The sequence below is a fragment of the Dasypus novemcinctus genome, chromosome 3 (genome assembly GCF_030445035.2).
Source record: "Dasypus novemcinctus isolate mDasNov1 chromosome 3, mDasNov1.1.hap2, whole genome shotgun sequence".
Classification (NCBI taxonomy): Eukaryota; Metazoa; Chordata; class Mammalia; order Cingulata; family Dasypodidae; genus Dasypus; species Dasypus novemcinctus.
Genome location: NC_080675.1, coordinates 153,454,253 through 153,469,160, shown reverse-complemented (window position 1 = coordinate 153,469,160; position 14,908 = coordinate 153,454,253).

The window sequence follows — 14,908 nt, the reverse complement described above, 5'->3', positions numbered from 1 at the left end:
AAGGTTTCTCTTCTCCCATTTATCTGCTTGTCCTTCTTTTCTTTGTCTATTCACCTCTCCCCTTTTAAGGTGGGGCCCAAGCACTCCCACATCCCCACATCACATCCCCAGCAGCTTGTAGGAGCAAATTTCAGATTATAGCTGACCCAGGAAGCAACTGCTCATACCTCCCCTGCAGCCTGAACCCGTTGTGCCTTTTTCTTTCGCGCTCCCGTCCCACTCGGTTCTGAAGGCCTGGCAAAATGAACTGGCCTGGGTTTTCTGAACTTCCTGACATGCCCCTCCCCAATGACATTTTTAACTAGGCTCTCCAAATTGGTTTTGGCATAGATTATACCTCAGGTGTTGGCTTCTTCCTTTCCCTGACTATGGAACCTCCCCTAGCCACATACCTTAGGAGAGGCGGTAGGCGTTCAGACATTATCTATACTAGTCTTATCAACAGTAATGCACTTAAAAAAAAACTTTAATTTTTAAATAATTATGGGTTCACAAAAAGTTGCAAAAATGATAGAGGCTCTCTGTACCCTTTATCCAACTTTCTCCAGTGATGACATTTATATAACTGCACTACACTTTTTTTTAAAGGAGGTTCCAGAGATTGAACCCAGGACCTGGTATATGGAAAGCAGGTGCTCATCTACTGAGTTACAGCTGTACCCCAATGAGAGTTGTTTTTTTCATTTGTTTATAGGCAGTACTGGGGATTGAACCTGGAACTTCATACATGGAAAGCAGGTACTCAACCCCTTGAGCTACATCTGCTTCTGAACTACACTTTTAAAAGTGTGTTTAGTATTTGTAACCATCTGGGCAAGGCCCTGTTTTCTAAGTGGATCTAGTAAAAAAAAAGGAAGATTTGGAGATTCAGACCTTGCCATGCAACTCTGCTGCTCTATGAGTGGTCTTTTCTTTCTCCAGGGCTTTGTGTACTCCTTGCTTCTGCCAGAAGGAATTCTTTATCAGCCTGGGACTCAGGCTAGCTTAAGCCAGAATGGAGTTTATTGGAAAGCTCGATAGCTTACTGGAATCTGTGGGAAGGCTGGAGACCCAGGCTGGGAATGACAACAGCGGCACCACAATGAGGTTGCTTGGCCAATCCCGCAGGGTGCTCCTGCAATAAGGAATGAATGCCCACTGCTTGGTTTTGTTTCTTTATCCTGTCCTTTGCCACCTCTTTGCTGAAGAAACAAAGTCCTGGGAGAGAGGCTCTCTCTGACCCTCCTTATGACACTCCCCAGCTTCTTGGATGCACTGGAAATGAGAGAGGAAAAATTGGTTGCAAGGACCCCAAAATAGACTATGGGAACCCCTATACTTAAATGGAGGGAGGGCTGTCCAGCCACTCTTCACAGAGGAGCAGAGTCCCCACCAAAGGAAACGGGGGTGCTGTTGGAGAGGAGAATGAATGCCAGGTGGCCAAAAACAAATCAGCAAATGTCTACTACATCTTTTCCCCAGTGCAGATCCCACATCCTTTGTGAAGCTTTTCCAAATCACCCTGGTCAGACATGGCTTTATCCTCCTCTGACCCACTCAGACAGCCCCTCCCAGCTGCTCGGTAGCTTCTTGGGGTCAAGTTCTCAGTCTTGGTATAGCCCATAATATTTACTCAGAGTTGGAAACCAAGAAGTATTGTGAACAAATATATCCTGGCACCAGAGGCAGTTGATTTATTTTACCAAATTCTGTGATGTTCATACAAAACCAAAATGAAGGGGGAAACTGCCTCACTTTTCATTTTTGACTCCTCTTCTTAATGGGAATGTCAAGGCAGTCAGTAAGTGAATTGGGCTTTTTTGATCACTGACAAAAGTTTTAAGGAACTCATGAACTTGCAAATAACAGCTACAGAGGGTTTTAATTAGCATGATGTGAAAAAAGTCACTTGACCTCTAGGTGCCCTTCTTTAAAAAGTGGGATAATGACACTGGCCACCTGCCTAGCTCTGAGATACTGTGTTCCTTAATGAGACAGGTGGCAGCAAGGTGCTTGGAGCCCTTTACATGAAAGAAGGAGGAAAAAACCTCTCCAACTACAAACTGTTATAATGATGGTTCTAGGCAAAGATCTTATTATATCTAGACTCCCTCTGGTGACCAATTTAGCACACTGTATATAAAGCATTTTTTAATTGATGTTTTCTACAGCCTCTCAGTAGCCCGGGAGGAGCGAATGGCTGTGGTTTTTGCCTTTTTGGAAACAGCATTAATATATTCTCTTGGTGGGAGTTGATCAATGGTTGCCCCTGCCATCTCTTTAATCTCAGGATTTATCCACTTTAATTTGGTGCTTGACTTTCCTCAATGGTTTTCATTTGAAAGCCAGATTTTCAGGGTTGCTAAGCACAGTTTTGGGAATATCACCTTCACCATCCTCAGATCTCTGAAGGGTAGTTAAATGGAAACAGGAGCCATCTCATTCTGTTTCATCCCAGAAAGCAAAGCTGGAATAGGTGGAATCCAGATGGGACAGCATCAGCTCAACATAAAGGAAAGCTTTTTCTTAATTGCACATTGGAACAGGCGTTGTCTGGGAGCAGTGACTGCCCTGTCGCCAGACATGGAAACTGTACTGGTCAGGGTTCTTGGTTTGTAGACATCTGAATCTACTCCAGGTCATTTTTACAGAAAAGAGTTTACAATGGGTGTTGTGGATAGGGTAAATTGGTGTTTAGCATTCATTCCACCCTCCTTGTGTGCCTTCCTCTACTGAAGAGGCTAGAAGGCTAAAATCTTCGTCTTCCACACTCCCTTGTAGCAAGGTTCTGGGTATGATTTAGGTTCAGCTGATCAGATGGGCTTGCATGGAAGGAAGTGGTGAGTGGAGGCCACAATACTGCTATCTCTGATGATTTTTCAGTAGTGCTTGCAGAAATTCCAGGGACTGTTCACTAGCTTGATGAATATTGAGAGGTAAAGCATGAGGCATTGATTGGTATAGATTGTAGAAGGCACAGCCTGGCTCTGATGCTGGCAACAGTGGTTAGGGTTTCTGATCATCACATCCTGGCTGTGACCATGTGCTAATCATAGAAGCTTTGGGTGTTGCTCTGGAGCCAGTGGCTTCCTGATCATAGACAAGGAAGTAGCTCTCCCGGAGACCTGGTTCTGCAGTATGATCTGGCAGTGGCTGATGCAACCTTAACCTAGAATTTGTTCTTCAGCTCCCATCAACTCTCTAAAGCTCTTTCATACCCAGTGGTGAATCATTTTTCATTTAAACAAGCTAGAAGAGATTCTGTTCTTTGCAAAAGATCCCGACTGCCTCTGCCTTGCACAATATCACAATATCACAAGATCAACACAGCGAGCTTTTCCTCCAGTTTGGGGCAGAGAGCTGCTTCTTCAGTTAAGCACCAGATGCAGTAGTAAGCTTGTGTTTAGGGGCTGTGTTGTCTGAAAAAATAGAAAATGTTAAGTGCTACAGATGTATCTGGTGCTGGTGATAGATGCTCAAATTCTGACGTATTGAGCTCCATCAATGTGGGAGAGGAAAGGGTTGGACAGGCAACGCCAAGGAACAGGGCATGGTTCTTTATGCAAGGAACAGGCTGAATGGGGGTGAGGTGGGATTCCAAAAGGTCAGAGGCCAGCCGGGTGGAGGAGGGGCTCAGAGTTGAGGTGGTATGAAGCAGTGGTGCTAAAGGGTCCTAAGCAGCTCCCCTGCACCCTTCCAATCCAACCTTTGTTGTGCTCAGTGTCGCCTGGTCTTAAATGAGAAGAGCTGTCAGGAAAGGTTCAGACAACAGTGTCATCTATACTGTGCATTCACACTGATGTGTGGAATATTGGGAAATATTGAGAAAGAGGGTCCTGGTGCTAGGTGGCTTTGCATAGCTGGAGAGAATGAGTGTATTAGTTTCCTAGGACTGCAGAAACAAATGACCAAAAACTCAGTGCCTTAAAAACAACAAAAATGTGTTCTCTTGAAGTTCTGGAGGCCAGAAGTGTGAAATCAAGGCATCAGCAGGACCGTGCTCCCTCTGAAGTTTCTAGGAAAGTTTCCTTCCTTGCCTCTTCCAGCTTCTGGTGGCTCCTTGCATTCCTTGGCAGCATCGCTCCAATCTCTGCCTCTGTCTTTACACTGCCTTCTTCTCTATGTCTCGGAATCCTCTCCTCTTCTTAGAAGGACATTTGGACAATGGATTTAGGGCCCACCCTAAGTCTAGGATGATTTCCTCTCAAGATCCTTAGCTATTTTCATCTGCAAAGACCCTATTTTCATAAAAGGTCATAGATGGGGTCTGGTGGACATGAACTTTTGGAAGGCACTATTCAATCCACTGCAATGGAGGTAGCTTTCTTGCATGGGAAATGACTGGGGAGTCCAGGTGGAGGAATAGCAGGAGCCAAAGTGCTGAGGTGGGAAAGATCAGGACCTGTTAGAAAACTAGGTTAGATGATGCAGAAGATCCAGGAAGGCTAATAAGGATGGAAACAGGTGGCACTGGGCCAGATACCAAAGATCTCAAATATCAGGTCAGAGAGTTTGGACTTTGGCCTTTTGTGCATGGACTGGGACAGTTTAAGTAGGAAAGTGACTGTAATCCAAGTCAGTGCCTCTGTAAGCCCAGCTAGGCTGTGAGTGCAGGTGGAGTGCCAGTTAGGAGGCCAGGCAGGAACCCAGGCTAACAGTAATTCAGATCCAAAAGGGATAATGGTGAGGGTGTGGAAAGGGGGAACATGGAAGAAGGATGTGGCATGCTCTGAGCTAAGGGACCTAGGAGCAGAGAAACTTCAGTTCCTTCCATGCCACTATTTTGATCCTCCAGAGCTTTCTCTGACTGTCAGGGCTAAGTCTGGACATTTTCAGAGGCAAAGCTTCTTGCTTTAACAACATACAAAACTATTCTGGGTTCTAAAACTAATAGAAAGAGTATGAGGTCATATGACATCTGACCCAGGAATCAGCCATCTTCCCAAGAACTGTGGAGCTCTGTGCTGCATGGATTTGAGTAGCCTCAGCTTGTCTCATTTCTACTTTTACTAGTGCTTGAACAATTTTCCACTATCCCTGCTGCCAACCCTGTAGGCACACTCTTAAGCAGAAAACAACCTTTCTAATTTGGAGACTCAAGTGGTCATATTACTAAAGTGGCAGAGGCTGATGCAACCAGAGAGGAACAGGGATAATCCTGCATTTGATAGTCTCCACCCTGGGTTCAGAGAGATGAGTTCAATATTTTCCGCGAACTTGCCAGAGTGTGACTTGGTTCATACATCCATTCAGCAAATGTTTATTGAGCACCTACCGTATGCCAATTTTAGATGTGAGGGATACAGCAGTGAATGCAACAACCGAGTCCCTGACCTCATGAAGCCCACATTCCGGTAGAAGCAGGCAGACAACAAGCAAATGAATTAAATGCACAGCATCTTAGGTCATGATAAGTGCTATGGAAAGAAAGAAACGTGGAACAATGTATATAAGGAATTCTGGGTTTGCCATATGTCTTTGTGGTCAGAGAGGGACTCACTGCACAGGTAAAATTGGAGCAGAGACCCATTGAGAGTGAGGGAGCAAGCAGTGTGGACATCTGGGGTGAAGTGATCTGAGCAGGGGACTCAGCAAATGCAAAGGACTGGAGAATGAATTGTACTTGGAGTTCAAGGAACACAAAGAAACCAGCGAGGCTGGTGCAGAGTGAGCAAGGGGGGAGGAAGAAGATAAGGCTAGAGGGGAGGGAGCAGATCTTGCAGGGCCTTGGAGGCTGTGGTAAGAACTTCGGCTTTTCTCCGTGTGAGACGGGAGCCAGTGTGGGGTTCTGAGCAGACAGTGGCATGAACTGACTTCCATTTTAACAGAATGGTTCCAGGGTTGGGAGGATGGTGGCTCAGACAGACTGAGATATTTTATATTGGGGGAAGAGCGGAAGTTCATCAGAGTACAACTGGGATTTGAGGAGGTGAAAAAGGTTAGATTTTGACATTATGGGCTTTAGACGAATGGCTCTCCAAAGCAAGTGCTCATTCTCAAGTCTGACCCCTCTAGTCTAGACTTATGCCCTGAAACAAGACTAACAGTGGCACAACTCAGTGGTGGCAACCTCATTTGGAGTAACTATCTAGCCTCCTAGGATGGCTGCTTTGGAAAGAGCCATTTGGGTGTCAAAAAAAAAATCAATTGTTACTGCCATGCAAAAGGGTACAGTTGGGAACTTCATTCCCTTACTGCTCCTTTAGTGCTTCATTCATTCATCACGGTACCCAAGTCTCAGTCCTCTTCTGTCTATTTCTATCACTTGGAGGGACAATGCCTCATGCTGCTGCCTCCCAGAGGCTACTACACCAAATAACAGCCAAAGCTGTAACTACGGAATTTCACCAGGTATTTTCTAGGTACAAGTCATCAGCTCTGCCTACAGAACAGTATGGATGAGCCCTCCCAGAACTGACAACAGAGGGGTGTTCCTAAGAGTGGCCTACATGTACCTGGGGTACAGCTGGCCTGTGTTGCCAGAGGAATGTGGAAACAGTACTCCAGAATCTGGTTTTCTTTCCATTCCTACTCTACCACTGTATAACACACTGCGAGGACTTGAGCAAGACCTGTGTTTTTTGTGGGCCTCAGTTTCCCCAGATATAAAGCCAGTAAACTAGACGGTTTTCACATTCCCTTCCTGCTCTGATATTTTTAAGAGTTCATGAAATTTGTAAATTAAATGGAGCATGGTTTCCACATTATTCCAAATTCCGTTCAGTTCCTTGCCCTTCCTCTATCACCCCAAACATCCCTCCGGGCACCTGGACACTGACCACGGGACATGTGGAGCACCGCAGTGCAAGGTCCCTTCTGGGATAGACTGTGCCCCTTGTTTTGGACTTTTTTCTTCTTTTGCTCTCATCAAAACTGACCTGTTCTAATTTCATTAACTAGTGAGTACTGATGAAGGCTTATGTTTTTCCACATCTCTGAACCTCAGTTTTCTTATCTAAAAAACAAAGTTAATAATTAGAATTTGTTTATGCAAATGTCTGGCAGTTTCTGAGGCATACAATAAATGGAAGTCATTATTTAAAAATGGACTCAGCTTAGATATCATTTTCTTGAAGAAGCCTTCTTTTATTCCCATCAATGAGGGGTAAGTATTTCTCATCTGTGCTTCCAAATCTATGGCAATAATTCATTGAATTCTTTATTTTTTAAATTTTTAAAATTTTTATTTATTTCTCTTCCCCTCTCTCCCTCCCCCTATTGTCTGCTCTCTGTGTCCATTCGCTGTGTGTTCTTCTGTGTCCGCTTACATTCTTGTCAGTGGCACTGTGAATCTGTGTCTCCCTTTGCTGCATCACCTTGCTGTATCAGCTCTCTGTGTGCGTGGTGCAACTCCTGGGCAGCCTGCATTTTTTTCACGCAGGGTGGCTCTCCTTACGGGGTGCACTCCTTGTGCATGGGGCTCCCCTATGTGGGGAACATCCCTGTGTGGCACAGCACTCCTTGCAGGCATCAGCACTATGCATGGGCCAGCTAACCACATGGGTCAGGAGGCCCGGGGTTTGAACCCTGGACCTCCCATGTGGTAGGTGGTGCACTATCAATTGAGCCAAATCTGCTTCCCTCATTGAATTCTTGATACATGTACCGGGGTAGAATTAAATCATAGATTGGAACAACATGGCAGCACTCAGGGCTTAGCTACTGAGAGGTCATACTGAGAAGATTTAGAACGACTGTGGGACAATGATAGCATTGCCATTTTAATATATGTCACTGAAGATCTGCTTATTTGTAAATAGCCTATTGCTTATTTGGAAAAATAAAGACAGTGAACAATAAAGAAAAAAAAGAGAAAGTTTGTGGGAACCTCCTACTTTATCCTCCTGAATAACTAAGTCTAACCATAGAGCTGTGAAGGGTAAAAATATGGGCTCTGGAGTCCCACAGGCCTGGGCTTAAATTCCTGCCCTGATTTTAGATTGAGGTGACTCAGTTACCAAAAAATGGAACCAAGTGAAATCATGGGCCTCCTGATATGACAAGGACACAACATCACCTATGTAGAATTCCTGCCTGAAAAATGCATAACCTAAATTTAATCATGAGGAGGCAAACAGACAAACCCAAATTAAGGAACATACTGCAAAACAAAATGTCAATCTCATGAAAGAAAATGAGAGGCTAAGTCATTGTTCTAGATAATAAGAAACTAAAAAGATATGACATCTAAATCCAATATTTAGATTGGATTCTGGATTATGGCAAAAATTCTCTAGAAAAGACAATAGTGGGATAATTGGCCAAATTTGAATATTGATGGTTGTCTTAGCCAAAGGGGTGCTGATGCAAAATACCAGAAATTGGTTGGTTTTTATAAAGGGTATTTATCTGGGGTAGGAGCTTACAGATACCAGGCCAAAAAAAGATAATGGCTTTGATGGGGATAAACAGCACAATCCAAGAAATCAAAAATACACTCTCAGCAAATAATAGCAGATTTGAAGAGGCAGAGGAAAGAATTAGTGATGTCGAGAAAGTACATCTGAAATCAAACGGATAGTAGGATTGATTGATAAAGAGAGAAAAAATCCAACAGGGACTTAGGGACCTGAATGACAATGCAAAAAGCACAAACTTAGGCATCATAGGTATCTTAGAAGGAGAAGAAAAGGGAAAGGGGACAGAAAGGGTGTTGGAGGAAATAATGGCTGGAAACTTCCCAAACCTATTGAGGGAAATGCATGTACATGTTCAGGAAGCACAACGCACCCCAAACACATAAATCCCAACAGGCCTACCACAAGACATATACTTGTCAAATTATCCAATGCTCAAGACAAAGAGAAAATACTAAAAGCAGCAAGAGAAAAGAGAACCATCACATACAAAGGAGGCTCCATAAGATTAACTGCAGATCTCTCATCTGAAACCATGGAGGCAAGAAGGCAGTGGTATGACATAGTCAAGGTACTAAAAGAAAAGAATTTCCAACTGAAAATACTCTAACCAGCAAAGCTAGCATTCAGAAATGATAGAAAGTTCAAAATATTCACAGATATAAGAGAGTATGCCAACAAGAAACCTTCCCTTCAAGAAATACTAAAGAGAGTTCTGCAGGAGGAAAGAGAAAAACAGGAGAGACAGAGTTGGAGGAGAGTGTAAGAACAACTAAAACTACAAAAATAGAAAGGAAAAAAAAACCAACATAAGACAAACACAAATCCAAAGAAAATATGGCTAATTTAAGTAAGTCCTTGAATGTAATAACACTGAATATCAATGGTTTAAACTCACCTGTTAAGAGACACAGATTGGAAGATTGGATAAGGAAATATGACCCATTGATATGTTGTCTACAAGAAACTCATCTTAGACCTAGGGATTCCAGGAGATTGAAAGTGAATGGCTGGAAAACAATCTTACAGGCAAACAATAACCAAAAAAGGGCAGGTGTAGTTATATTAATATCAGACAAAATAGACTTTAAATGCAAAACTGTTGTGAGAGACAAAGATAGACACTACATATTAGTGAAAGGGACAATCTTTCAAAAAGAAAGAACAATCATAAACATTTATGCCCCTAACACGGGCACCTCCAAATACGTGAGGCAAACACTGGAGAAACTAAGTGAAGGAACAGATGCCTCTACTATTATAGTGGGGGACTTTAACACACCATTATCACCATTGGACAGAACATCTCAAAAGAGAATCAAAGTAACAAAGACTTTGAACAATTTATTAGAGGATCTGGATCTAATAGACATATACAGAATATTACACCCAAATACAGCAGGATATACATTTTTCTCAAGTGCACATGGATCATTCTCCAAGATAGACCACATGCTAGGCCACAAAGAAAGTCTCCATGAATTCAGAAAGATCGAAGTCATACAAAATAATTTCTCTGACCACAGTGGAGTGAAGCTAGAAATCTGCAAGGGCCAGAGGCCCAGATTTGGCACCAAGATATGGAAGTTAAACAACAAAGTCTTAGAAAAACAGTGGGTCAAGGAGGAAATCTCAACAGAAATCAATAACTACCTTGAAACTAATGAAAATTATAACACAACATATCAAAACTTATGGGATGCAGCAAAGGCTATATTGAGACAGAAATTCATAGCCATACATTCATACATCAAAAAAGAAGAAAGAGCTAAAATTGAAGAACTAAGTGCACATTTGAAGGAATTAGTAAAAAAACAACAAACTAACCCTAAAGAAAGAAGAAAGAAAGCAATAACAAAGATCAGAGCAAAACTGAATGAAATAGAAAATAAAAAAGCACTCGAAAAAATAAGCAAAACAAAGAGCTGGTTCTTTGAGAAGATCAATAAATTGACAAACCCTTAGCTAGACTAACAAAGAAAAAAAGAGAAGATGCAAATACACAGAATAAGAAATGAGAAGGGTGATATCACCACTGACCCCACTGAAATAAAGGCTATCATAAGAGGATACTTTGAAAAACTGTATTCCAACAAGAAACACAATTTAGAGGAAATGGACAAATTCCTAGAATCACATAAGCAGCCTACATTGACAAAAGAAGAAATCAACAATTTCAACAAACCAATCACAAGTAAAGAGATAGAATCAGTTATTAAAACCTCCCAACTAAGAAGAGCCCTAGGCCAGATGGCTTCACAGGTGAATTCTACAAAACATTCTGGAAAGAATTAACACCAATTTTGCTTAAACTCTTCCAAAAAATTGAAATAGAAGGAACATTGCCTAATTCATTTTATGATGCCAACATTACCCTAATACCAAAGCCAAACAAAGACACCACAAGAAAGGAAAATTACAGACCAATCTCTCTAATGAACCTAGATGCGAAAATCCTCAACAAAATACTTGCTAATCATATTCAACAACACATTAAACAAATTATACACCACAACCACGTGGGCTTCATTCCTGGTAGCAAGGATGGTTCAACATAAGAAAATCAATTAATGTAATATACCACATAAATAGTTTGAAGGAAAAAAATCACATGATCATATCTATAGATGCAGAAAAAGCATTTGACAAAATACAGCACCCTTTCTTGGTAAAAACACTGCAAAAGATAGGAATAGAAGGAAACTTTCTGAACATAATAAAGGGTATATATGAAAAACCCACAGCTAACATCGTTTACAATGGTGAAATCCTAAAATCTTTCCCTCTAAGATCAGGAACAAGACAAGGATGCCCACTATCACCCCTTCTATTTGGCATTGTGTTAGAAATACTAGCTTGAACACTGAGGCAAGACCCAGACATTAAAAAAAATCCAAATAGGAAAGGAAGAAGTCAAAATTTCACTATTTGCAGGTGACGTGATCCTATACATAGAAAGCCCTGAGAAGTCTACAACAAAGCTTCTAGAACTCATAAATGAGTTCAGTAAAGTCGCAGGGTATAAGATCAATGCACAAAAATCTGTAGCATTTCTGTACACTTGTAATGAGCAATCTGAGGAGGAAATCAATAAATAAATACCACTTACAATAGTAAATTAAAAAATCAAGTACCTAGGAATAAATTTAACCAAAGATGTAAAAGACTTATACACAGAAAACTACACAAAACTGCTCAAGGAAATCAAAGAAGACCTAAATACATGGAAGAATAGTCCCTGTTCATGGAGAGGAAGACTAAATGTTATTAAGATGTCTATCTTACCAAAACTAATCTACAGATTCAATGCAATCCCAATAAAAATCAACACAGCATTTTTTAATGAACTAGAAAAACTAACTATGAAATTTATTTGGAAAGGAAAGAGGCCCTGAATAGCCAAAGACATATTAAAAAAGAAAAATAAAACTGGAGGAATCACACTACCAGACTTCAAAACATACTACAAAGCTACAGTAGTGAAAATGGCATGGTATTGTCACAAGGATAGATACACTGACCAATGGAACTGAATTGAGAGTTCTGATATAGATCCTCATATATACAGTCATCTGATATTCGACAAGGCCACCAAGCCCACTCAACTGGGAGAGAATGGCCTCTTCAACAAATGGTGTCTTTTGAATTGGATATCAATATGCAAAAGAAGGAAAGAGAATTACCATCTCACATCTTATACAAAAATCAACTCAGGATGGATCAAAGGGAAACGGACTTTGGCCCAGTGGTTAGGGCGTCCGTCTACCACATGGGAGGCCCGCGGTTCAAGCCCCGGGCCTCCTTGACCCGTGTGGAGCTGGCCCATGCGCAGTGCTGATGCGCACAAGGAGTGCCGCGCCACGCAGGGTGTCCCCCGCGTAGGGGAGCCCCACGCGCAAGGACTGCACCCATAAGGAGAGCCGCCCAGTGCGAAGGAGGGAGCAGCCTGCCCAGGAATGGCGCCGCCCACACTTCCCGTGCCGCTGACGACAACAGAAGCGGACAAAGAAACAAGAAACAAGACGCAGCAAAAAGACACAGAAAACAGACAACCGGGGGAGGGGAGGGGAATTAAATAAATAAAAATAAATCTTTAAAAAAAAAAAAAAAAAAAAGATGGATCAAAGACCTAAACAGAAAAGCCAAGACCATAAAGACCTTGGAAAACAATGTAGGGAAGCATCTACAGGACCTTGTAATAGGAAACGGCTTCATGAACTTCACACCCAAAGCACGAGGAGCAAAAGAACAAATAGATAAATGGGACTTCCTCAAAATTAAAGCCTTTTGCACCTCAAAGGAGTTTGTCATGAAAGTGAAAAGAGCCTACACAATGAGAGAAAATATTTGGTAACCATATATCTAATAGGAGACTTATATCCTGCATATATAAAGAACTCCTATATCTTGAAAATAAAAAGATGAACAACCCATTTAAAAAATGGGAAAAAAGATTTGAACAGACGCTTCTCTGAAGAAGAAATACAAATGGCTAAAAAGCACATGAAAAAATGCTCAAAATCACTATTAGGGAAATGCAAATCAAAACTACAATGAGATACCATCTTACTCCCATAAGACTGGAAGCTATCAAAGAAACAGAAGACTACAAGTGCTGGAGAGGATGTGGAGGAATGGGAATACTCATCCACTGCTGGTGGGAATGCAGAAGGATCCAGCCATTCTGGAGGACAGTTAGGCAGTTTCTCAAAAAGTTAGCTATAGATTTGCCATATGACCTAGCAATCCCACTGCTGGGCATATACCCAGAAGATCTGAAAATAAGGACACAAACCAATATATGTACACCAATGTTCATAGCAGCATTATACACTATTGCCAAAAGTTGGAATCAACCCAAATGCCTATCAATGGATGAATGAAGAAATAAAATGTAGTATATACATACAATGGAATACTACTCAGCTATAAGAAGGAATACAGTACAAACACATGTGATAACGTGGATGAATCTTTTTTTTTTTAAAGATTTATTTATTTATTTCTCTCCCCTTCCCCTCCCCGCCCCGGTTGTCTGTTTTCTGTGTCTATTTACTGCGTCTTCTTTGTCCGCTTCTGTTGTTGTCAGTGGCATGGGAATACGTTTCTTTTTGTTGTGTCATCTTGTTGTGTCAGCTTTCCGTGTGTGTGGCACCGTTCTTGAGCAGGCTGCACTTTTTTTTGCGCTGGGTGGTTCTCCTTACGGGGTGCACTCCTTGCGCATGGGGCTCCCCTAGGCAGGGGACACCCCTGCGTGGCACAGCACTCTTTGCGTGCATTAGCACTGCACATGGGCCAGCTGCACACGGGTCAAGGAGGTCCGGGGTTTGAACCGCGGACCTCCCATGTGGTAGATGGACGCCCTAACCACTGGGCCAAGTCCACCGCCAATATTTTTTTTAAAAAAGTGAATTCTGGGGAGCACCTGTAGCTCAGTGGTTGAGTGCCTGCTTCCCATGGATGAGGTACTGAGTTTAATCCCCAGGAACTCCTTAAAAAAAAAGGAGAGAATTCTGAAAGCTGTAAGAGAAGCAGCTTTGTACAGACAAAAGCCTCAATAAGAGCAAATGCTGATGTCTCATCAGAAACCATGGAGGAAAGAAGGGAGAGAGGTATATTTAAAGTGCTGAAAGAAAAACATTGCCAACCAAGAATTCTTTATCTGGCAAAACTGCCTTGCAAAAATGAAGGCTAGATTAAGACATTCCTAGATAAACAAAAGCTGAAGGAGTTCTTCACCACTTGCCCAGCCCTACAAGATATGAGAGGTCTTCAGGCTGAAAAGAAAGGACAATAGACAGTAGATCAGAACCACTCAAAGAAATAAGGATCTTCAGTGAGGGCAAGGACATGGGTAAATATAAATGCCAGTACTATAATATTTTTGGTTTGTAACTCCACTTTTTACTTCCTACAGTTTCTAAAAGGCAAATGCATAAAATATGATAAATCAGTGGCTTTTGACTCATAATGTATAAACATCTAATTTGTGACAAGAATGTGGGGGGATGGAGGGGTATAGGAACATAATTTGTGTATATTATTGAAGTTAAGTTGCTATCAAATCAAGCAAGATTATTATAGATTTAGAATGCTAAATGTAAGCCCCATGGTAATATAAATAAACTATTGGAGAATGTGCAACCTCATAGAGACAGAAATTAGAGCACAGATATCCAGAGGTGTGGGACAGGGGAAATGGAGAGTTAATGCATAACAGGTGTAGGTTTTCTGTTTGGGAGATGGGAAAGTTTTAGTAATGGAAGGTAGTAAGAGTACCGCAATACTGTGAATGTGATTAATCCCATTGACTGTTGTGTTTAGGAGTAGTTAAGAAGGGAAAGTTTATGTTGCATATACATTCCACAATTTAAAAAAGAAAGAGTAACTAAAGAGACAATGACAATTTAATGCAAAACATGATCCTGGATGGGATCTAGCAAGAGAGGAGAAAAGGTTCAAAGGTACATTTTTGGGACACATGGAAAAATTGGAATATAGACTGAGCTTGTTAAATTTCTTTGAACTTGATAACTGCACTTAAGCTGGTTACATAAGTGAATATCCTTGTT